This window comes from Lepisosteus platostomus, chromosome 19 (assembly GCF_059453375.1).
Source record: "Lepisosteus platostomus isolate fLepPlt1 chromosome 19, fLepPlt1.hap1, whole genome shotgun sequence".
Classification (NCBI taxonomy): Eukaryota; Metazoa; Chordata; class Actinopteri; order Semionotiformes; family Lepisosteidae; genus Lepisosteus; species Lepisosteus platostomus.
The window spans coordinates 14,916,902-14,940,849 of record NC_142629.1 but is presented as its reverse complement, the minus strand read 5'-3'; the positions used below and the strand labels follow the sequence as shown (position 1 = coordinate 14,940,849).

At 40.9% G+C, this 23,948-nt stretch overlaps 1 protein-coding gene across 1 annotated transcript in view; it reads right to left on the bottom strand.

Moving 5' to 3' along the window:
- Nucleotides 1-17,308, bottom strand: part of kcnj12a (potassium inwardly rectifying channel subfamily J member 12a) — a 36,181-nt gene extending 18,873 nt beyond the window's left edge. Inside the window, exon 1 of the mRNA XM_088612513.1 lies at nt 16,217-17,308. The gene's annotated coding sequence lies outside the window, so the exon portion shown is untranslated. The remainder of the gene's footprint in view (nt 1-16,216) is intronic.
- Nucleotides 17,309-23,948: the final 6,640 nt, after the last annotated feature.

The following is a 23,948-nucleotide window of genomic DNA, read 5'->3' as shown; positions in this document are numbered from 1 at the left end:
TCCTCCCTCCCCTTTTTGCTTGCCTCATGTCCTCAGGTTTGAATTCTGTCTTGAACATTTTACAAATATTTCAAAAAGACACAAAAAATAAGCAGGAATACGTTTTTAAATTCTCGTGTCAAATATTAGGCCCATCCTCTATAGTCTCAGTATATTATGTTTTAATACTTCTTCTTATGCTTTTTTGAGCTATGTTGTGGTCACATTCTTAAACCCCTTCAATAATAATTGAGCTGGTCCGGATTGTTCTTTTTGTTGTCATCATTAAAACATCAGACGACAATCTTTCGGATTAATTCCATTTTGAGAAAAGTAAGCCTCAGAGAATCTTAGATAAATGACATAATTAATGAGTCAAATCCTTGAAACACAGAGGAGATTAGCCCTGAGTCAAGAAACAAAAACTGCAGCTCAACAATTGTAAAACATTTGTTTAATGTCATGTTACTGAAACGTTAGGTATGGAAAGGAATATACCAATATGAAGGCACCTGACTTATTTATCCCTTGAGGGGAAAAGATCATTATGCCCTTTGCTCTTTCAGACTGTACTACCAACAGGGGTTAGTAAGAGACAACAGGAGTGCTGCTAATATAAACTGTTTCTCTGTGCATTTTGGAGAAACCTTTTTTTACATTAGAAGATTCAAACAAAATCCATCCATAGCAAATAGCCCAGATTTCCATAATTAAGCAGGTGTGTGACAGCCGCAGGTGTAGTGTTTCTCAGCTTGAATATTTACCTTTGATATTATTTTATTAAGTGCTCACATGTACAGTGTGTGTGGTTGATTCCATTAAAGAAGTACTGTACATCAGGGCTTTAAAACTGCACCCCTTAAAGGAAGGAAGTGATTTCAAAATGCCCTACGTTATTCAACACCATACAGATTCGGGTTTGGAAGAATTTGACATAGAACTCTATGATTACTTGTCAGATTGAGGTTATAAGTTTATTTTCTTGTGCTTTGTTACAGGTGGTACAGACGCTGCAGGCAAGGAGAAAGACGACTCCTGATTACGGTAGGCGGCGTACCGATTTGTGCCACGCCTCTTGCAGTGAAATGGTGGAACCTTTGTGAGAGTGTCTGAACTGGGGAGAGAAAGAATTAGTGTTTCTAGTTTCTTAATTATGTAGTAGAGAATTAATAACAGTTTGTGACAGGGCTTTAGTCATGCTTAATTTCACATTATTAATACACGGTGGCTCATGCATATGAATGGGTTCTTAAAGCATTTACAGTATTTAATGTCAATGCATGTTAGATATAAGAGAGCATAATTTTGAGAAAGTAATTAATAATCACAGGGAAGGAAGGGGGCCTCAAACTTTTCTCACCAACGCAACACATCAATTTCCACCAGGACCTTCAGTTTAAACTGTACTCAACTCACTCGATAGCAATTAAATAAGGAGGATAATTAAAACTGAAATAATTAAGAGAATAACTGTGGGGCAGCAGCTTCATAATAAATTAGTTTGAATCAAAATGCTGATTTTACACAGAAAGTGAGATCGAGCCAAGCTGTTTTGCTCCGGGGACGTTTTTGGATTTGCTTTAAGGGTTCCCCAAATTAGATATCGTTGGTTTAAGGGAACATCAGTGACTTCATAAAGGGAATAATTCCATAAGCTTTGGTGAAAGCTACCATACTCATTAATGGCTTAAAGCATTTTGGAGTTTTCTTTTCCCTGCTGTTAAGGGGAAGGAATTACTACTGTTGTTTTTGCTGCTAATTCTTTGGTACATCTGAGTACATCTTGTTATTACAGCAGTAATCCTAACCTTAACCCCCCAAAAGTAACTGTGCATTCGTATTTTAATGTACCTTGGTGTGTAACAGTGGTTCCCGTCTGATAGCTAGATCATGAGCATTATTATTGTGGTGAATAGCAGCAGATGACATTGTCGAAGAAGGTTAATTATACATGATCTCCTGTTGAAATCCTTCCTGAGTCTCTCATCCCAGACTAGGAGAAGTAATTGTAGGCCTGTGGGGTAATAGCATGAATTCATTAGAAAATTCAGTCGAATTCCTTCAAAGGGGGCGTGTGGAAGTAAAAAAAAAGAATTATATCTAGTTCTCCAGCTCCTTCTCTAGAGTGTGCTGTGCTCATGATGGTGTGGTCGCTCTGGCCAGGATTAAATGGTACTCCATGCTGCAGATTTAATGAGGTGTTTCTATGGCAACCTAATACACCTGCCATACAAAACTTGGAGCAAAATTATACCCGAAGAGACTCTTGATAATCCAAATTTGCGATTTCAGCCCCATGCATGGTAGTGAATTGTCTGTGGCAGAGCTGATCACATTGAAACGCCCGTGTTCATTTTGATGTGCTTAAAAGTGCACCGTGGAATGAAATATTTGTATATTGATATGTCACATTGTGAAAGAGTAACTGAGCAGTTATAGGCTTTTTCACTTGTATCGCAATGTCTACGTTGAAAATTGACTACAGCTTAATATTCCTTTTTGATAGAGAATAGAATATTTCATTTTCCTTGCTTTAGCTTATTTTGAGATTTTTTTTTATCAAAGGATATGGTTGAAATATATATTCATGTTCAATGTATGACAGATTTATTGAGGAAATGCATTTTATTCCTGTTTATATGTTCATTACTATTCCTCCAGGAGGCATGCCAACAAGACAGTTGCACAGTTTTATTAATCCTGTTCCACTTGATATTAGGCAGCCTGTAAGATGGATTTTTCCTGGTTTTGTTTTGCTAGGTAGAGCAGTTTGGACTGTACTTAAATATATTGCACAGACAAAACGCATTCCCTAGAATTATTAGCAGAAGCGTAATGGCGATATTACAAATTGCAAACACAGATCTAAATGGATAGAGTAAGTAGTGAACAATACATTTTGTCAAGCAATAATACCAGAAATAGCCAAGCTCACTGTGAAAAATATTCAGTGAGTATTATATATATATTCTATATACTGTATATTTTCAAAGGTACTACAAGAAGATAAGAAAAGTTACAAATGAGAGGAAGTCATTCAGCCCTGAAATCTTGCCCAAATTTCCCATTTCAGTTTTGAGGGTATAACCTTTTGATTCATTTTATTTATTACTACCTATTACCACATAAAAAGGAATGTTACTACAATACAGCTGTAGGGCTTCAAAACATTTTTTTTTTACCATGAAATGCAGTAGTCTTTTAATTTGGGGCTATCATTGTACTTGAAACAACTATCAAGTGTTTTGGCTTTTATGTTTAGTGCTATTGGGACAGAAACGACGTGGCCAACAGTTTTCACTAGTTTGAAAAACGAATGTCAAGTTAAAAACCGACCACAATGTTAAGTCAAATGAAGTTAACCCTGTGCCAGTTCATTACATACACTACCAGGTGTTTTTAACTTCACATTTTTCTTGTTCTGTCTGAAGCAACTTAATCTGTCTTCAAGTGCGGAATGAGTGCAGAGAGATTTCTTAGGCGTCTCCTTCCGCTGTTTAAGAGATTCCAATTAGCAGCTCAGCGTGTGATGTTGTAGTAGAACTCCAATTAAGTAACAAGTGTCGTTTCTATCCATCTTTTTCCCGACCACTAATTCCAGTTCAGTGTGGTGGGGGAGCCGGGGAGTACACCCTGGACAGGTGGCCAGTCCATTGCAGGAGAGACACACACTCACACCAGGGCCAGCTTTTTCAAAAACCAATTAACCTATTAGTATGTCTTTGGACTGTGGGAGGAAACTGGAGCACCCAGGGGAAACCCACGTGAACATGGAGGGAACATACTGACTCCACACAGACAGACCCCCAGAGCCGCAGTGGAACCCAGGGCCCCATTGCTGCACTTAGCAGAAACGCTAACCACTGCATCACCATGTCACCCACACGTTTCTTTTGCTGTCCTTTATTCGGATGACTTAACAGTGTTCCTAATTTGTCTGCATTTGCAAAATGCATTTCTGCGCTTTGTAGATTAAAACCCATTCAGTTTCTATGTTCTGATAAATTCTTTCTTAAATTCCTCATTGGAACTGACTAGCTGTCTTCACAGATTTGTTTTTATCAATGCTTTTATATTCACAGTTTGTGCTCTAGTGTGTTTCGCATGCAGCTTGACAGTACATCAGACTTAAAGTCAAATAAAGAGACTTGAATAGAGGTGGCCTGCAGTTCTCTGTTAAGTTAGTATTTGCTCATTCGCCTGTCAGTTCTCCTGCAGATCCAGCTGAGAGAATCTACACACATCTTTTGCTAAATATGAAAAAATATTTTATTGCTTTTGCCCGTTATACAGAGAAGAATTTAGAAATTATTAATCATCAATCAAATTTGTTTGTGTTGCTTTGTCACTAAAAGACTAACCTGGTTTTGACAAGCATATTATAGGGTTATGATCTGACAGCACATTAAAAATAGAGGAATTGTGTTTGTGGAAGGATACTAAGGTATTGACAGAACCAGATGTGGAAATAACTCCTTTTTCACAGTCCTGATCCGTGTTGGGTTGGTAGGGGATCATTTTGGCAGGTATATAGCTCCATACAGGAATGTAAGCTTACATATTAAGTTTGTTTTAGGAATAAGAAAAACAAGAATTTCTCATTCCATCAAAGAACACTTCTTGGAGAACCAATCCTTTTATTTTGTGTATATGTAACACTGTCTGTACTTTATTATACTTTGGGCACAGTGCATCCATTCATTTTCTAACCGATTCATTCAATTCAGGGTCATGGATGATGCCTGGAGCCTATCACAGCAAGCAAGAGATTCAAGGCAGGGAGCACCCTGGATGGTACCCCAGTCCATCGCAGGACACGCATAGAAACAGATTCACACTCTCTCAACATTCCCAGAAGCCAGTTAACCTCCCCCTATGTCTTTCGACTGTGGGAGGAAACCAGAGCACATGGAAAAAACTCACACAAACACAAGGAGAACACTCAAACTCCATGTGGATAGTAATAATAATAAGAATTGCTTACGCTTATATAGCGCTATTCTGGACACTCCAATCAAAGAGCTTTACAGGTAATAGGGACTCTCCTCCACCACCACCAGTGTGCAGCAGCCACAGTCCGCCAGAACGCTCCCCACACATCAGCTCTCAGTTGGGAGGAGAACAGAGTGATGAAGCCAGCTAATAGATGAGGATTATTAGGAGGCCATAATTGGTAAAGGCCAATGGGAAATTTTGCCAGGGTTTCTACTACTCTTTTCGAGAGACGCCCTGGAATTTTTAATGACCACAGAACGTCAGGACCTCGGTTTTACGTCTCAGCCGAAGGACGGCGTCTTTTTACAGTATAGTGTCCCCATCACTATACTGGGGCATTAGGACCCACACAGGCTGCAGGGTGAGCGCCCCCTGCTGGCCCCACTAACACCTCTTCCAGCAGCAACCTTAGTTATTCCCAGGAGGTCTCCCATCCAGGTACTGACCAGGCTCACACTTGCTGAGGTTCAGTGGGCTGCCAGCTGGGAGTTGCAGGATAATATGGCTGCGGGTGGTAATAGCATCCCAGGTCTGGTGTTGAACACAGGGCCCAGTGCTGGGAGGCAACAGTGCTAACCATTGTACCACCCATAGGTATAAAACAATACTGTATCCTGTGCTTTGGAAATGTAAATACAACGTTTAACATTCTAAGTGAGTTACAGATAGCTCTCTCTGAACATTGACGTTTACTTCATTGAGGTCCTCTTTCTGGATGTACAAGTGCCACAGCCTGCAGTAAATGTACAAGAGCAGCTAGAAAATGCAGCTACAAATGCAGACTAACAGGGCTGTAGCAACAGAAATTAATTCCCCCCCCCCCCCCCTCCTCCAGTTCTGTGGGCTGGCTCTGTTTGCAGACGGTGCAATTAATCTGTAGAAAAATAGCTTGTAATAAACTTGTTAAAAACTTGACGCAGAAGTGACGATACGCCGACTTGCCAGAATTCCAAAGGAGGGAGAGAATTGAATATTCAGAGTGGGTGCTGTGTTGCCCTTGCAACAGCTGTACAATTGCTTTACAAACCACACACCTGAGCTCAGTGACCATTCTGCATGTTAAGTGTGCAGGGCTCCAATACCTAAATCCTACTAATAGGATGGTAAGAAGAATTTTTGCAGAGTGCAAACTGTTTCTATGGGAAACTGAATGAAAACTACAGCCTTGCGTCCGTCAGTTTTAAAAGAGGGGAAAAAAGAAGATTGCAATTTTGTAAAGCAAAAAGAAGTTATGCTTTGGTTTTTCCTTGTACTGAGCAGACCGTGCTTTGTTTTGAAGTGCCAGTGCATTGTCATTACGAGCTGAATTCAGTGCCTGTGAGTGGTACCCTACCTGACTCAATTAGCAGTTTTATGTGGACAGAGACACAGAGACACAGGGTCAATCTGTGTCTGATTTAATGAAGAAGGATGTGGTTGCCATTACTCAGAACTGAATGCGTTTTAAACACGATTTTCATCTTGGCCTGTTTTACCAACTGTTCCTAACAGCAGCCATTCCGTAGCTCTGTTTTTTAGGATTGAACACTGATCTCTTGTGCAGCAGAAAGGACAGAAGAGCCTTGATTTCTTTCCGTTTAAGCAGCTGATGTCTATTACTGTGGCAGCGAACCCAACCCCTGATAATTCAGTGTCAGAAAGGAGTGTAAAAGCACTAAATGGAGACAAAGTAGCAAATCAGAGAAGGGACTTGGGCAATTTGGCAGTAACTGTGAATAAGTAGCACAGTCCTCAAGGCTGTGCTCAGTCACCTTCATTGCAGTGGTGAGCCTGATAATTATCTACAGTACAGAGTTGCAAACAACGGACAGAAAAACCGGTGCTTTAATCTGCTGAAGCATGCTTTAGTTTATTCAATTGTTAAATCACACATCGGCGTGCGCTTGCTACAGCTCCTGTGGGCATTTGTACGTGGTTAGTAAATAACTGAACACTGTGATAGTTAATGGAGCAGCACTATAACAAAACAACAAGCCCAAACTGGAGATTACTCCAGCCTGCCATTGTCATTTAGCTTTGTCTTGTGCTTGTTCAAATGGCAGTTCAAAAGGCTGGTGTTTGCAACATGGATATGAAAGTTCTTTGGAAACTGTGGGTATTTTCATTACTTTACTGATATAAATGTTGGTGTTCATTTGTATTGGAAATGGTGTGGTCCATATGAGGTGTATGAAATGACAAGTAGACATCTATGTTACAGAATAGGAGTAAAAACTGAATAGCTTCACTCCTGATGTCACCTAATCTTGGCCCATGTGGGTGTATTTGTTGCTACTTGGTTCACAAGTACATTTCTAACAGTGATCTAATTGTACAGCATGTGGTGGCAGGTAGGTAAAATATCTTATATTTGTATTTTAAGGAGATATAATGATTTGTGTTTGCTAGTGAGAGATGTCTTTCATGTAACTGTTAAGAAAGACCTTTTAGATATTTTTCTCATGGTGTGACCGGTCAAGAAATCAAAAATAAATCTTTGAGAAAGTAACTTTCCAATTATGTAGCACTGTGAGTCACTGGAGATTTTAAATTTGTACTGATAATACAAGATACCAGAGATATCTGGTGACTTGCTTCATTTTTAACCTCTTTTACATTTCTGTAAATTATCTCAAAATAAATGAACAAACCTGGATTATTCAGCAACTGGCTTTGCCTCTTCAACAAAAACCTGTAGTTTATCAATACTGAAAAAGTTCTTTGCAATGGGAGTCTTATTTGTGATACTGTTAGCAGCTGAATCTACAGTTTTGTTTTTGATCCTGATTTATTGAGAAGCTGTTTACCCTGGCGGTAAACTGAGATAGTCCTGTAGCACAACGTGATTTAGCATGATGTCCCCGATAGTTCCTCACTATCGAAAGGAAAGCACTAAAAAGTGAGATGATAAATGGATTTTTAATAATCTCTATCGTTGCTTCATAAATTGTTTGAGGTCAGGCTTGTTTGTTTTCCCCTAATTGCCTGAGCAATAAATCACGTTCCAGTGACACAAAAGTCGCAATAAAAGTAATAAAAACACTGCTGGTTGGGTGACCATCGCATCAACTCCAATGCAAAATAATGGGCCTCCCAGATTGCTTTGAAGATTGGCAAGAAGATTTGCGGTCTTGCTGATTCGTTAGCTGACAGGGATTATTAGAGAGAAGGCTGTCCTGTTGGCTTTGCAGCTTCTTTGCCTAGAAGAGGGGTTTCCAGTTCTCTTTCTGTGGGGCTCGCTCTGCAGCTCTGCTCCTGAATCACATCATCGCTGGCTTAATGAGAGCAGTTAAACCAACTCCCCCCAGCTGTGCAGCTCCTTTAAAGAGACCTAGAAATCCTGCAGACCGCAGGACCAGGATGGGACATCCCTGGCCTCGAACCATTCCGTCAAATCAATGAGCAAGACGAACACTTTGGAGACTGCTCTGCAATTATCCATCTATTTCAGAAAGAGGATTTAGAACCCTCTTGTACAGTGCTCTTCGGTTATATGATCTAACACTGTTACACTCCGTTATAACAGTGGCACGGTATACTGTGTGTAGCTATAGCACATGAAGGACCTGCCCCCTATTTCCATATGTTCCGTACGAAGTACGAAGCCTACCAGTCAACTGTAACAAAAAAAAAACCCTTCTATTAAAATGAAACTAAATGTGGTGAACAGAGTAAGAAAAGGTAACACTTAAGCTGTATTTTTTAAAGATGCACATTGCAAGATCCTGTTGTGTGGATGATTTATCAAAGTTAAGTGTTTCCATGGCAAGAAAAACCTCTAAATCAGGCTTTTTAGGAAGTTTGGCTATTTAATATTTGTATTAAGCTGTTTTATGGGCTCAATTTCTGTAGGAACATCAACTGGGAATCCCAGTCTGGTACAATATTGCAAACACTGGTGGAGAAATTTTAAAAGCTCTTGGGAGATCTTTTGAATTCGAAACATGTTAGGCATTCATTGGCTGTGATGCTTTAAGGAAAAGGTTTATTCAGAGGGAACTTAAATCTGCACATGAAGTTTCAGAATATTCTAAAGTAGTAATGTACTTTTATTGTAAATGGAATAATTCATAGTCCATCTTCAGTGTATTTGCAAGACATTTAGACCTGTATCATTGTTACAATATTGAAAATTACACTTTAAAAAGGTATGCTCCTTTTTTAGATTTTTACACTACACAAATATTGTTTTATTCTAATATTTTTTGTTCATTATTATGAGTCAATATTATGAGTAATTTAATGTGCCTCTTCTTTTTAAAACTTTAACAAAGCTACAATGAAATGAGACTTCCATCCATTCTTTAACTGCTTTTTCCAATGCAGGGTAACGGGGGAGAAAAGTGTTTATCTAGCAAGGCTGGGTAGACTCTACACAAGACACCAGTCCATCACAGGGCAGATACAGAAACAGACACAGACACTCACACCAGGGCCAATTTTCCCAACAGCCAATGAACCTACCACTATGTCTTTGGACTGTGGGAGCAAACTGGAGCACCCAGAGGAAGCCCATGCCAACACAGGGAGAACATGCAAGCTCCATGCACCCCGTGTCTGGAATTGATCCTTATCAATGCTGATCACAGCTCCACCATGCTGCCTGCGTTTAGACCTCCAAATCGAGTGTCGGTCAGGAATGCTGATCTCAGTAGTGCAACCTGTATTTGTGCTGAAGATCTACCAAGTTGTGTCAGAAGCCGAAAGCTCACTGCCATTTTTCAGAGCTCAAAACAGAGGTGCATTGCACAGACAATTCCAAAAAAGCACTGGGATCCCCCTTCCAAGACCAATCCTGCAGACTGGCTTAGATAGGACATTTGTGTGAAAATGTCTGCAGCCCCATTTACTTCGGATCTGACTTTGTAAAACAAATATTTGATGGGATTTGCACAGGGTATTACAGCTGTTTGTTTGATTCTGTGAGAACCTTAAAGAACCTGTTTCAGATCTTGTTCCAATGTGATTTCATGTGTTAACCCTATCCAGGAATCTGCCAGTTTTAAATTTGTAGCTCACACTGTTAACAGCTCTCTCCCCTTAAAAACTCCCAATGAATAAGGTTCGGACACGAATACAATGCAGTGAGCGTTTGCTGTTGTTCTTTTGAGGGGAAAACAAATACAATTTTGTTTCCCATTGCATTTGCTTCCACATTTATCAAAGACTAACAGCAACAGGATATAACAAAAAAAAAAGAATAGTTTAGGATGCTGCCTCTATATTTGTACATAAAACAAAAATGCAAGATGATGAAAAAGCAAAGGTCGGAACTTATGAGTCTGTGATTACCAACCAATGTGGAGCTCTCCTCATGCGGCTCTTGAGATAGAGTCAGATAAATCTCTGAGCAAAGCAATAAGGTCTTCGCAGAAATATCAGGTGTATTATTTTTAATCCAGATTGTGACAACCCAGGTAAATAGATTCCGGGCTACAGATCTACAGTTCAGGCACGAGGCACGTGAAATGTCTGATCATTCACTTGCAATCAAATGGGCCAGGAAAGAAGGAGAAAACGGGCATCTCTGACGGAAAAAACCCCATCACAGTTAAATGCTGTTCAGAGCCACTACAGCAGGAGCTCTGAACCGGCTCATTATGCCTGTCAGTAAATGGCACACATGGGAAGCTTAAATCTTCCACAAGGAAAGCAGAAAATGCAATCATTTCACACAGAAGGTGAACGAGGGCTTTTCACAGAGTACAGCTTCAGGTGTACCACACCTTCCCAAAGACATTTTGGGAAATATGGGAGATTTTCTAGAGGTGCATGCTGAACGCATTGTCTTGACCTTTGGACAACAGGCAGCACTGCAGCATATTTGAAAGGCAAGATCTGGGTTCGAGTTAGTGGATCTATTTTTCACCATGGATGCTTACATGCTGAAGGAATGCACCTCCTTCCAGGTGATAACGTTTCATCTGCTCAATGCAGGCCCTAAATCTGCACAGCTTCTGTTGAGCGATTAGCAATCACATGACGGTCAGTGCGCAGAGTTGACAGATGTCCTAGGTTTTGCAAATAGCTTTTCACCAGAGGGTGTGCTTGTATCTCAACCACATACAGTGCCCTTAAGGTGAGAGTGGCTTTCTGTCTGAAATAACATTATCTATAAATAAATAAAATAAATTTGTTCCAAATTGTCTGCCTCTCAGACCTTGTAGCATCTGTAAGATGGATTAATTCCCCTTCACCCAGTCATACACAATGAAATGGGCTTTACTCTTGTACCAGAACCATTTTTCCTTCTTTTACTTCATAAGTGTTTTACAGCCTCATGCTCGCCCTCCTTTTTTAAGAATTTAGTCACCATTGTCTGCGCAGGCACTTTTTTTGTGCACAGTGCTCTCGAATTAGCACAATTATTCATGCCTTTCTCATCTGCTTGTGATAGACGGATATTGAAACATCCTTGCGTGTTTTTATTTCCTCACACTTCACAAACGTTGTTTAAGACATTTGCCTGTAAACTAGCTCAACTCTCAGGTGGTTTATGAAATATCATCTAATTTTGCAATGCATTTCCTCCCCGGCCTTCCTAAAATAGTGGATTTGTGATAACTGTTTTGTCAACAAAACATTTTTATCTTCTGTTTATACTAATCGTCTCCAGCTTTTTTGTATCCCTGCTTCCAATTCAAATCTGTTTTTCATGCTCATCTGCAGGTGTGCCTGAATTCAGGAGTCTCATCTGGTCGACCATAATAAAATCATTTTCATATGACTTAACCATCTTTCTTGCTCACGTTGGAAAACATGCCCAATTGTGAAATTGTAGTCTACGATTTAAAAGTCCTGCAACTTTTGGGCGATTTTTGCTTAACCAATGTGTGCTTTGCTAGCTAAATGCAGATTAATTTTTAAACCTGCTGCTCATTTGACTGTTTTTTTAAAAGAGCTGTTTAAAAGAGCTCTGGCATATTACGATATAGAGCTCATCCACCTCCAAAATAAAAAAAAACAATAGAACTTTATTTTTCCTCTGATTTGTGTACTCCCTTCTGAAGCACGAACTGTCTCCCTTTAGCCAGGCTTTTTTCTCTGTTGCAGTCTGAGCTGGCCGATTTAGCACAAATGTGTGACAAAACAGCTCATTCTAATATGGCAGACCACAGGGGCATAACAATTTGGTAGTCTGCCCTGAGAGGGACCTAATCTCTGAGGTGAGACTTTTGTTGAAGGTTTTTCTTTCTTGGTTGGGGTAGTACTACTTATCTTCATCAAAATGTCCACTAGATTAGTAATTCATTGCATTTATACAGTGCTTTCCAATGAAATGCCTTCATTCACCATTAAAGCACAGTGCCCATTTACTGTAAGTGACACTTGCCAGCTCCATACTTCATACTGGGGCTAACACTCCTACACTTACTGTTCGTGGGGTCTTTAAAAGCCGCGACCCTGGTTTAATGTCACTTCCGAATAATACCAACAGCGACAGTACAGTCACCATCCTGTGGAAATGTGGAGCCAGAGGAAAGAGCACCACCTACTGGTCGACCACCACCACCACCACCTCAACTTGCATCAGCAACCTAGTGTCCCTTAGAGGCTTCCATCCCAGTACTCTGGCTTAGTACAGCAAGTGCTGTGTAGGTATAAGTGAAAGGCTGGACCCATGTTGAAATGGTAAGTTAAAAATAGTTTTCTCCCACAATATAATATATAAGTATCTGTGAATGCTTGAATCCCACATGCTCATGCTTCAGGTCTCACACCCACACACAGGCACTTAGAAGGCAGGCTAAACAGATTCAGATGGTGTTTTGGAGGTGTACAAATAGAATTCTGTAATAGAATAGGAATCTGGTATTATACTGTGTAAATATAGTACTGTTGAAGTCTCTGCTTCAACAAGCTATATCTTGTGAGGATAATATTGGGTTTTCGTATACAAGTTTATTACTGAAAAATAGATACAAAATACTTCTATAATGCTTAATATGAAAAACGAAAGTGACATTTTGTAATGCCCACTTGAGGCAGCACAGTTAGAGAACTGACGTCATCCCTATTGCCAGAGTAATACCCCATATAACACCCCACCCAAACAATTTGTTGATTTTAAATATGCTGACACTTGCTAACATTTCTGCCCCTAAAAACTTAAGATTGTTTAAAAGAAATGCTTTTTTTCCCCCCTCACAGTGCGGTATAGATAGTACTACTGAATTTCACTGAAGTGTTTTTTTTTTCTTTTTAGCTCAGTCACAATAATATCACTCAAGACATTTCCGCCCAGTTCTTGTTTTGTGGAGCCCTTGCTCTGGTCTCATTGGTATCGCATTGGTATCGCTCTGATATCACATGAGTATCAGCTCAGCAGGTGCTGTAATAAGACTTGCAGCTGTTTGTTCACAGCTCCAAACTGGGCTTTTGTTCTTTCTGTCCCAGAAAGGATTTGTAAAAACAGGAAAAGAAGAAAGCATTCTGTCAAACAGTGCTCATTTCTGAAACATCTTTTGCCCTTTTTTTAGGTGTTGCTTTTTTAATTAACACTTTTTTCCCCATATTTAGAATGCCTGCATCCATTTCTTCATGACAGATTGTTGCATTAAAAATATTTCATGAAAGATAAAGAGAACGATCGATAGATGAAAGGAAAGGTTTCGTTTTGCACTTTTTTGTAAGTGCATTTTGGGGGAAAAAAGCAATAATCATAGTATTAGTTAAGTGTTCCCAGAGGTAAATTATTTGATGTCTGTGAGGGTGAAGGAGGAGCAATTATAATTGCATGAGCTTTTCATTAATTGCTTGGAGTTCACAGTACACTCTTAATTTTGTGTACGGTATACACAGGATTTTCATACAGTATAAGCTAAACTGTTCCTTATCTATAAGAAAAATCCTAATTGCTCATTTCTGTTTCCGGATCTGAATTTAGGAATTATTCACGTACCGTATGAGGCAGATTAAAGGACATGTCGTCTATTTTACTGACACTGCTCCACGCAATAGTATCAGTGAACGATACTAAGTTTTTAATTTCTTTTTCATATATATATACTGTATAATACAGTATACAAACCCGGCATACCCCACATATTACTAAACACTCACAACAAAAAGAAGACATTTCAGCCTTTTTATATACTTAATTGTGTTCATCTAAGATTGAGTGTGCTGAAGAACTTGTATAATAAAAATGTAATGCATTTAGGCAGTATGAGCTAAATTGTTTGCTAGTTACCAGGATGGACTGGCAGACTGAGCGTGTCCAGCCAGTGTTTGTACTGTACGTGGAGCCCGCTCTTTATCTATGCGGTAAATAAAGATTTGATCCACTAGAGGGTCTCCCTGGGATAAAGCACACCAAAAGAGTGGTTTGGTACCGTACCAACTAGAGCTGGGAAACATCCGGAGGTTTCTAGTCATTTCCAGCGATCCTGGCCTAAGAAACTCTTCTCCCGGCAGCCTTATTCTGAAGGGGTTTGTTCTCATTGTGCGGGGAGCAGAATAAACATGGTCTCATTTGTCTAAAATGACAAGCTGGATCTGTTACAGCTCAACATGGTTAGGTAGGGTTGTTTTTTTTCTTCACCCTGCTAGAAATCATCTCGGCCTTTTACTCATTTCACACCTTCCTGCCTGTATCCCAAGCTTGTTTTTCTGGGGCTCTCGATTGACTGACTGACAAGCAGTGTTCACACAAGCACCGGTGGTAGGCAGGGTATTCATTTGGCTCAAGATTCCCAAGTACATCGGCCTTTGTCTTCGTCTTCTCGGATTTATTTTCTCAGCCACAGCTCTGCCCTCTTAAAATGTTCAAAGTTCACTCATCTTTCAGTTTCCCCTTTCGAGGCGCAAAAACATGTGCACGGCAGTCTAAAACACTCACTCACAATATTTTAAAAAATGACTGAAAGGGATGTTAAGAATAAGAAAATAAAGTTTCCGTTCTGACTGTCTTAAGTGACAAAGGTCTAATCATAAGTAACAACAGAGAAAGAAAAAAAATGTCAATTCACATGGAAAAATTCCTTAAAATGCTTCTACAGTATGATCTTTGACATTTTATGAAGTAACAGCTGAAGGGAGAAATTTGCCTTTTTCAGGTAACCTGTTGCTGTCGTCCGAATTCTATTTCAAATCCAACTAAATTCACAAATCTTTAAGTCAAGATTATTAAATCCCCACACTCAAAAGCATTTTTTTACATCTTTCATCCAGTTGTTTCAATTCCAAACTGAATTTTAAGAAGCAATACAAAATGTTTTCCCCATATATAGCCACATTAGGTCTGTCGCACTGTGCAGTATGCCACCCTACTGGTTTAATTTTAAGTTACAGAAACAAGAAGGCTTTGCACTGTAAGCATTTAAATTTTTTTTTCCACACTGTGCCTACCCTTCTTATTACCTGCTATTTATTTTTGAAAGCAGATTTCAACTCTTTTTTTAACAGGACCAGGTGTGCTTGGGGTGATATCGGCACCACTGCCTGAGGTTATGCAGAAACGGTTTTCTTAAACAAAATGTAAAGGAATAGAGAGGATTACCCATTGTCCAGTCGAGTTTTTCTTCACGGTCACATTGTTCGGTGCGCAGATTAACATTTACATTAATTTTACACCGTTTAATTTGGTGGAAAATGAAAATCCCTACAAAAAAATTCCTCAGAATAAAAAAAGGTTTGATGATATTCTCATCACCATCCGGCTTAAAAAGGGCCTTCGTGCTAAATTACTGGTATACTGAAAATAAAAAAAAGAAATTACCTGCAATTTTTCACACCGTAGTTGCCCAGACAGCCTCATTTTTTCTGTATTAATTATTCATTTTATGATCACAGGCCACTAACAGGTACCTCTGCACAAAATTGGAATCCAGAGTAATGACGGCGGTAGTAAATAGTAACAGGAGAAGCTTATTGAGGGTGATGAGAAAAGACAATATAAAAAAAACGCTGTTGTTAAAGTCCTTTCAGCTTGCAGATGTTTCCTTTCAGATTCCTCTTAAGCTGTTAAGCTGCAGGTAGTGTTTTATTTGTAGGCAGCATTTACTTTGGTGCTTTGCAATTATGCAGTAGTTGCTAGGATGCCAGTATCAGCACCACACAGCTGACATTTGTGCCAAGCGTAGCTGTAACCAGTGTACTTTGAACAATACAAAAGGAACTGTACGAATGCAAATCACAGGAGTAAGAAAATGTGCAAGGTGTTTGCTGAACCTGGCCGCTTTTCCCAAACAAGCAAGATTGGATGAAACAGACAGCACCTGCGCCGCCAGAACTACATGCAAAGTTTGTAACTCCTGCTTACCTGCGAGTCTCTCCTCGGTCTCGCACTCGCGGATTTATTTCTGTTATCCCCTTCTTCCCCACTAGCCAAACCTGAACATTTTCCACGCGGCTTTCGGGCTCCTCACTTTTCAGACAGCTACGGGCAAAGCCATTCCATCCGTCTGAGGCAAAAGCTTACAACCCCCTTAAACTTCTTCATCTCCATCAATCCTTGCCTTGCGGCTTCTCGCCCGGTGCGTGCCTGGAAGAGCTCTCCAGACACTGTCGCACTCCGACGGGTCTCCTACTCCTCTTGGCTCATTTGTTCTTTTGCTTTCCAAAAATAATAATCGAAGAAAAAAAGTCGCCCCCACCAGCAGTACCAGTACCTCTGGCTTGGAAGAGGTGGCTAAGTAACAATTTCCCAGCATGAAAACCACATGGGTGCTCTTTAGCCCTTAACTCCTGCCTTGGAGCTCAGTAAAGATGTGTGCTCGTGTTGTAGTTTGAAGCCTTTTTGAGCGTTTTTCTCCTTTTTTAAAGAAAACATTTGGCTTTCCCCTCTTTCCCCTTCTCTCTGTCTTTGCTATCTGATCCAGATCTGCTGCAGTTTCTCTCTCTCTCTCTTTCTCTCTCTCTGTTGCTCGCTCGCTCGCTCTCCCAGCGTGTCACAGTAGCTGGCACTCAAAGCCACTGTGGGCTCATTCCACACACTCCCTCCTGCTGTACTGCCAATGAACAGCAACTTGATGTACAAATAAGTACACCTAAAGCTGTACATCAGCATTTCTTTTATGTTTTTGATCAAATCCATGCGAAAGGCTTGTATTGGCGCTTGAAATTTTCCTGTGCACTGTGGTGTGGCTTCCTTCAGCTGCAATCCAGCCATCTCTCTTAGTATTAACAGGTTGTTCCTTTGTGTTGTCGTGTTTTTTTTTTCCTTTCCTTTTTTCTGTATCCATCGTCATAGCCTCCCCAGCAACAGCCTCTGCCCTTCGAGAGAATCTCTCCCCTTCCGCTGTTAAATTTTTTGTTTGTATCCCCTTATGTTTTGGAAGACGAGAACTCTTTGCCAAGGTATGTGGAAGTCCTTCTGCTCAGCTGAAATGCCGAACCATATAGATTTGTTTTTTGGGTTCTACTCTGTAACTTCCAGACTTCTTGCTAATATCGGTGAACGTTGCACGATGTTTTCAGGAAAGTTCTTTTCAGGGCATTTTTTGTAAGGGGGGGGTTTAACCTTTTTGAAAGCCTCCAGCCTTTTCCAACACATTCTAAAAAAAACCTCTTTGGGTGAACACGACCATGTTGAGATTTTCGCCGTCTTCGACTCTCTGTAAAGATGCGCACGATTGTGGACTTATGGTGGGTGATGTGATGAGGCCGAGGGTCATGGGGTTTCATGTTAAAGGGAGGCATCGGGGGGCCAGGAGAGCTTGTGCAGCCTGCAGGGGAATTTGCATATTTATGAGGGTGATGCTGAGGAAAGCCATGGGCCGACATTATTACTGAGACCCCCTCGTAGCTTCCTGGATTGCCAGATGAACAGGAAGTTGAGCAGCATTTTCACCAGACTGTTGCGAATGCTAATAATACTCTCATTGAGAGTGCGCATCTCTGCTGCAGAATGGGTATGGTCTATAAATGAAAGGGAAAGTCCTTAAACGATGTGAATAATAGATATTATTGGCCTGCAGCCGGGCTCCCTCAGAAGTTTGCTGTGTACATATTAATTAGTTAAGCTGTGTGCAAAAAAGACTTACCATCAGGAAGGAAGGATCTTGGAAGTATTTGTTTTTCTCTCGTCACGTTATCGACAGTCTCTTTGACCTCTGTGGTTGCATTAATAGCATTCAGGTTTAATAATTCATGGGACTTGTTTATTGCTGTTTTAAAAGCCGACTTACTTGCTCCTTATCTTTTGCAGTCTTTATTAAAACTGGAGTCATTTTCTCAAGCTTATTATTTTTCAGAAATAATTGACAGTTCCAGTTTATTGTTTGTTTTTTTTTGGTATCAGAGGGGAGCAGTTCTGCTGTACTGTGCGATATAACATCCGAAGGCCAAATTGCTTTTTTTGAAAAGCCTCCGTCGGTTTTTGCTCCCCACATGCGTTTGGTTTCTAATTTAAAACCCGCATTTCCATTGGAAGGATCCTTCGTTGTCTTAATTTCAGAGATCAACTTCAGTCAGCTTAAACAAAAACAGATGCAAAAACGCATTTAAGCGGATAATTGGGTGTGTATCAGACACAAACTCCATTTTGCGCCTTTTTTTAATAGTGCCCACGATTGCAGTTCGATCCGAGCCTTGCTTGTACCATTCAAACAAGGCTGCATTGTCTCTGACAACATCTGCATAAGCAGCTGAAGTACTTAAGATGTGTTCGATGCATGACCACTGGCTATGTCCCATGACCTGTCCCATCATGCTGTCGAGATCTTAAGAAAGCTAGTGAATTAAAACCCCTTGCTTCTTTCTTGCCAGGGGCTCTCTGTCCATCCATCTGTTCATGTTTAAATTTGCAGATTATAGGTTTTTTTTTTCTTCCCAGCTCACACATACAGTATACTGCACACCTGTCTCTATATGCCTCTATATGCCCATCAGATGGTTACGGAATATTGCAATTCAGTCTTGAACAGTTCCGTTTTGGGCCGTCTGGGTCACCCTGAGGTGCACACACTAGGGTAATTTTAAACTTGAAACAATTTTAAAGAAAAGTGTCAGCAGGAGAAGCGAAAGACCATGGAAATGAAGTCCTATTGTCGCCAAGTAATGTTTTTTAGAAAATACATACTGTATAACATCCTCAGAAAGTAAGGTGGAGCAACAGTGAGGTTTGCTACTTCTTTTAAAGCAGTCAATTTCCCTTCATCACTGCGCCTGCTTACTTGTTTGACAACATTGTGACTTCTATTTGTTGAAAAGCAAAAAATTTGTTTTGCTTAGAATTGTATTGTCAATAAGGTAACCTTTTATCCATTATATACATTACTAAAAAGTTATTTTAATTTACATGAACTCTAATTTACACCATGTAATTACTGAATAACTACAATATAAATTCTAGCTGTATTTGACCTTAACTCTATGCATACAAGTATATTTTAGAAACAAGCAAACTAAACTCAGAATATTTAGAGGATGACTCTCAGAAGTATCGAACTGGAGTGGTTTGGTTCTTTTTGTATAAAAGAGTCTGCTTTCTGAAAACAATAAACAGCCCTGTATCCTCCAAACTACTTCCATACTTTTTGAAGTCATTGTTATTATGGTGATGAAATGTCATTTGGTCTAATTTAAAGTTAGCTCAATATATATAGACTGAAATCTGAGAGGCATCATGTCACCTAAAGACAAGATCACTTTATTGGCCATATACAATTTCTTGCATTAGGAATTTGTTTTTTCGCATACCCCAGCTTGCTCTCCCTGAGACACACAGGCACACAGACGGGGAGAGAGAAGCTTGGGGTCAGAGCGCAGGGTCGGCCATTTATACGGCTCCCCTGGAGCAGCTGGGGTTAAGGGCCTTACTCAGGGGCCCAACGGAGTAGGATTCCTCTGCCAGCCGTGGGATTTGAACCGGCAACCTTCCAGCCACAGGCGCAGATCCCTAACCACAGAGCCACCACTCCGCCGCAAAAGATACATCTAGCCTGGGATACAACTTTATCGTTTCGTTATGCTAGCAGGCAGATTTCTATCTTTTAAATACACTTCTATATACTATAGTTTCCACTTTTGTTCTCTCCTTTGTGTTTCACTGTTTATTCTGAAGAAATCCCTTGGGGATGACTTTCGCTGTGCCTTTGAGGATTTTGAAAACAAGTCTCCTGATCTCCTTTTTTCATGGCTGAAAATGTTTGGTTCCCTCAGCCTGACAATGTGTACCATTCACTTAAAAACCAGTGTGTATCTGGTTACTTTTCCATGAATGGATTCCGGAGCAGAAACGTCTGCATGCAACTCTCCATGACTTGAGTTGGAGACCCTGCAGAGCAAGTGAATTAATCACATGCAAAAGTAATAAATATTTCTGAAATTTCTAAATTGGCACAGTTGTAGAAACTTAATCAGACGTTCTTGGGCAAGGGCACTGCAGTCGGTTTGTCTTCTCCTTACTGCTTTGTTAAATGAAAGATGTTGCCCCTTTTTCAAGTTGAATCCTTGAAGTACCAAGCTTTACGATTTTGTGTGTCAGATGCAGGACTCTGCTTTAGATTTTGAGACCCATCTAAATTCGCAAACGCTGGCCTGACTTGCCGTCCTCCGACGACTGAAGCTGAATCGCTTCTTGTTTGTGTGTTTTCGTCTCACACCATTGCAACTGTTTCTTTACTCTGGCAGAAGTGATGTCGGAAGAACTAGTGCAGTATTGCTGTGAGGATGCTTTTGAAGTAGAGGAAAAAAAAACATTTATGCCTTTCTCAGCAGGAATGGCAAGTTAATAATGTACCATGTAGTTTTTACCTCGATAGAAGAGCATTCCTGCTCCACCTCTCAAATGTTTCCATTTACTGTTCTCTTTTGTGCAGGAGAATGATATGGGATAAGGACAGGAATTGGTGCTGGATTTTTTTACAGTGATCATCTGCCAAAATGGATCTTATTCACAGGGCAAATGCGCTCTTTAGAAGCCTCATTTTCTGTGAAATAGCTCTCCGAGGAGGGTAAAAATCTTGAAAGTAGAACCTCTTTGGGAACATTTTATTGTGCATTCTGATGAGTCACAAATGCAAAGCTACTGCTATTGTGCTTTTTCTCTACACATTGTGAACGTCTCTCGATGTTTCAGGCGTCATTTTTTCTCATTTTGTTTCCTTCTTATCTATCCAGGTGCCAAGGATGTCTGATAGGAACAAATCCCCTAATTTTTATCATCAGGCGGTTTTTGTTTTAGATCCTGTTGGCCAAAGTTGGGAGGGCAGCAAAAAAATATTTCCTTGTTTCATGAGATGTGTGAAAATGAGATGATCAGATGTGTTCTGTGAAAATTGCCCTTCCTGGGAAGTCATCAGGTCCACTGAGACAAGGTGAACGGCTGACTGCGTCATTTGCTTTTAACCGGAAAAGCAGTTCTGTGGCTTCCTAGTTTGTTCTTGTGTTACGATCAGAATAATTTTCTGCGTGATTTGCTGGTTTTATGGTTTATATATCTAAATCGTATTTTGATTAACACGTGGGACAGGGGGCTGGAACCAGTGTAATTTATCCTGTTTGTATATCTGTCGACCTCAAGAATGCACCAGTGGCATTTCATGACAACTCAACCTCGCAATATTTGATCACCACCTGTTCTCAAAACTGCTCAGGGGTAGAAGCAGGAGGAAAACCTCTGGAAATAAACTGTGGCAGCAGCCGTGTCTCTTGATTCCTATTACATACCTCCCTTTTAATTTCTTTGAATCCAATCCCATTTTAATCAAGTCTGGCAGTACAGTGAGTCTGCTCTCGCGTTCCATATTCATGGGTTTCAGTCGTGTTGAATTATTGTACAATAGGGCTTGTCAGAAATGCGAAGAGCTGTAGCAAAAATACAAAAGCTGATATTTAGAATGAGAGTGAGTGAGATGATTTGTCTGTGTTGGTGGATTCAAAGCGCAGTGTGGAGCAGTGGTTAGGGATCTGGTCTCCTAACTGGAAGGCTGAGGGTTCAAGTCCCAGATGAGACGATAGTGTTTGTACCCTTGCGTTGTGCATCCGAATTGTTCCAGCAGAATATCCGGCTCATGAGGATAAAGCCAAATAAGTTAGTAATAGTAGTAAATGAGCCTCCAGACCCCTAAACCTGAGAGGCACAGCTGTTCTGATGGTCAGTAGGAGCCATCAGATTGCGCTGCGTCAAACTTACTTCTCAAATAGAGAACAAAGGAAGGAGTAGAAACTTTTACATAATAAAAAGATGGTGTGATGCCAGTAACCCACAGAGATGAGAACTTTTGAAACTACATGGGTGAATAATCTTCAAATGAGGAAGACAGGTGTTCATCCCTTAGCCATTTCAAGTATGCAGATCGCTTTTGCCAAGTCTTTGACTTTATGTGAGCTTGGGGACTGTTTCAGGAAAGAGTGCACTAATACAAAAGACATTTGTTACGCACACATTTGGAGTCGGTTTTTGGTTTCAGTCTCTCTCCCCTAACCCAGCAGAAGAGGTCTCGGAGCATTTTGGGATCGCCCTGTCTATTGTACAGATGGGGATTGTGTGCATTTGGCCGTTTCTCAAGCCTCGCTTTGTTTCAACCCCGATGTCGTAACTTTGCTTCTCCGCGTCCCACACGTCGGCTCTTAGAAGGGCGGCAATTGAATGGCCGTGGCGAGCTGCGAGGATATTGTGCGATCTTGAATCAACGTCATGAGCTTTAAAAGGTTGAACAGTAAAAGCAGCGACACGAACGTTTTTAATGATGCGATCCTGCCTCGCGGTCCGCGCTCATCGGGCCACTCTGTCTACCCCTGGGACTTTGTCACCCCCGTCTGCTACATTGCAGTATATTGTTGCAACCACTTCCTTTAGTTATCTCAGCGGTCACTGGCAAAGGTTTTAAGAATAATTCCTTGCGGGTTTGTAGCGCTTTTCCTCCGAAAGCACCTGGCAGAAGACCACCTGGTTGACGTGCAGCAGCTGTGTGTGGGGACCGGATGGAAAAGAGAGGAATTGCTCCAGCGGTTGAACTTGGGTGGACCCTTCATGGGAGCCCTGGCCGCTTCAGCCAGCAGCACCCCAACACTTTTGGAAGGTTCAGTGGGTGGTGCCCAATGTGCTCATGTAGCGGAGCTAGTTCGGGCACGGGGACGTCATCGCCCTCCCTGCGCGTAGCAGAGACCTCAGCCGCCTGGGCTGGCGGAGGTCTCCTTTAGCTCACTCGGCTGGTTCCCTGTCGCGTTACGCCGGTGACCCGGGTTCCCGCCCAAGTGTTGCGGGACGAACCGGCGGGGTGGAACGGCGGATGTCTCATCCAAGGGACAGTAATGTCCTCTTCCTCTTCCCACTGTATTGCTGGTTCAGCGATTCTGATCCAAAGGGAAAATCCAACTGGATACCTACTGGACCCCTAACAGCTTGGTTTGGAGGTCTCCCATACTAGTACTCATCACCCCCATCCTTGCTAAGCTTCTGAGATATGCTGAGATTGAACTACTAGGTGGTAAGAGTGCTATTTCATGGGATATATAGCAATCTAATTCCTAGATTGAATGTTAATATGCTGATTTGCACTGTAATCCAGTGTATGAAACTATTTTTTTTTTAAACCACATAAACTGCATTGGAAACACTGCCATGCACTCTGAGTGGTATTCTGAGATCGAACTCAGTCCACATTGTTGCCAGAAGTACCTTCTGTGATTAGAAAGGGGATCATGTTTCATTTTCCTTAAAAACAAATTTGTAATGTAAATTTTGTAAGGGGTACACATGCCTCTCGCCGCTGTTTTCGTCTTCGTGGTGGGATTGTGTCCGAAATCAAATTTCAAAATTAAAATTTAGTTGTAGGTCATTGAACACAGGTAATTGTGGTGGGTATGAGCTGTTCTTTATGCCTCACAGGGCAGTGTAGACTGTTTTCATAAATTGGATCATGTCCATATACAGTCATTTGGTAACCTAATGAAGGGAGCTGTGTTCAATCTATCAGCTTTCCTCCTTCTGGTTGTATACAGTACGTGTTGTATACTTCTGCTGCAGCCTAACAGGGGAAAGAAAGGGTGAGGCATCCGTATAGTTTGGGTCTGTGCAGTACCGTGATTTCTCAATAGGTGGAGTA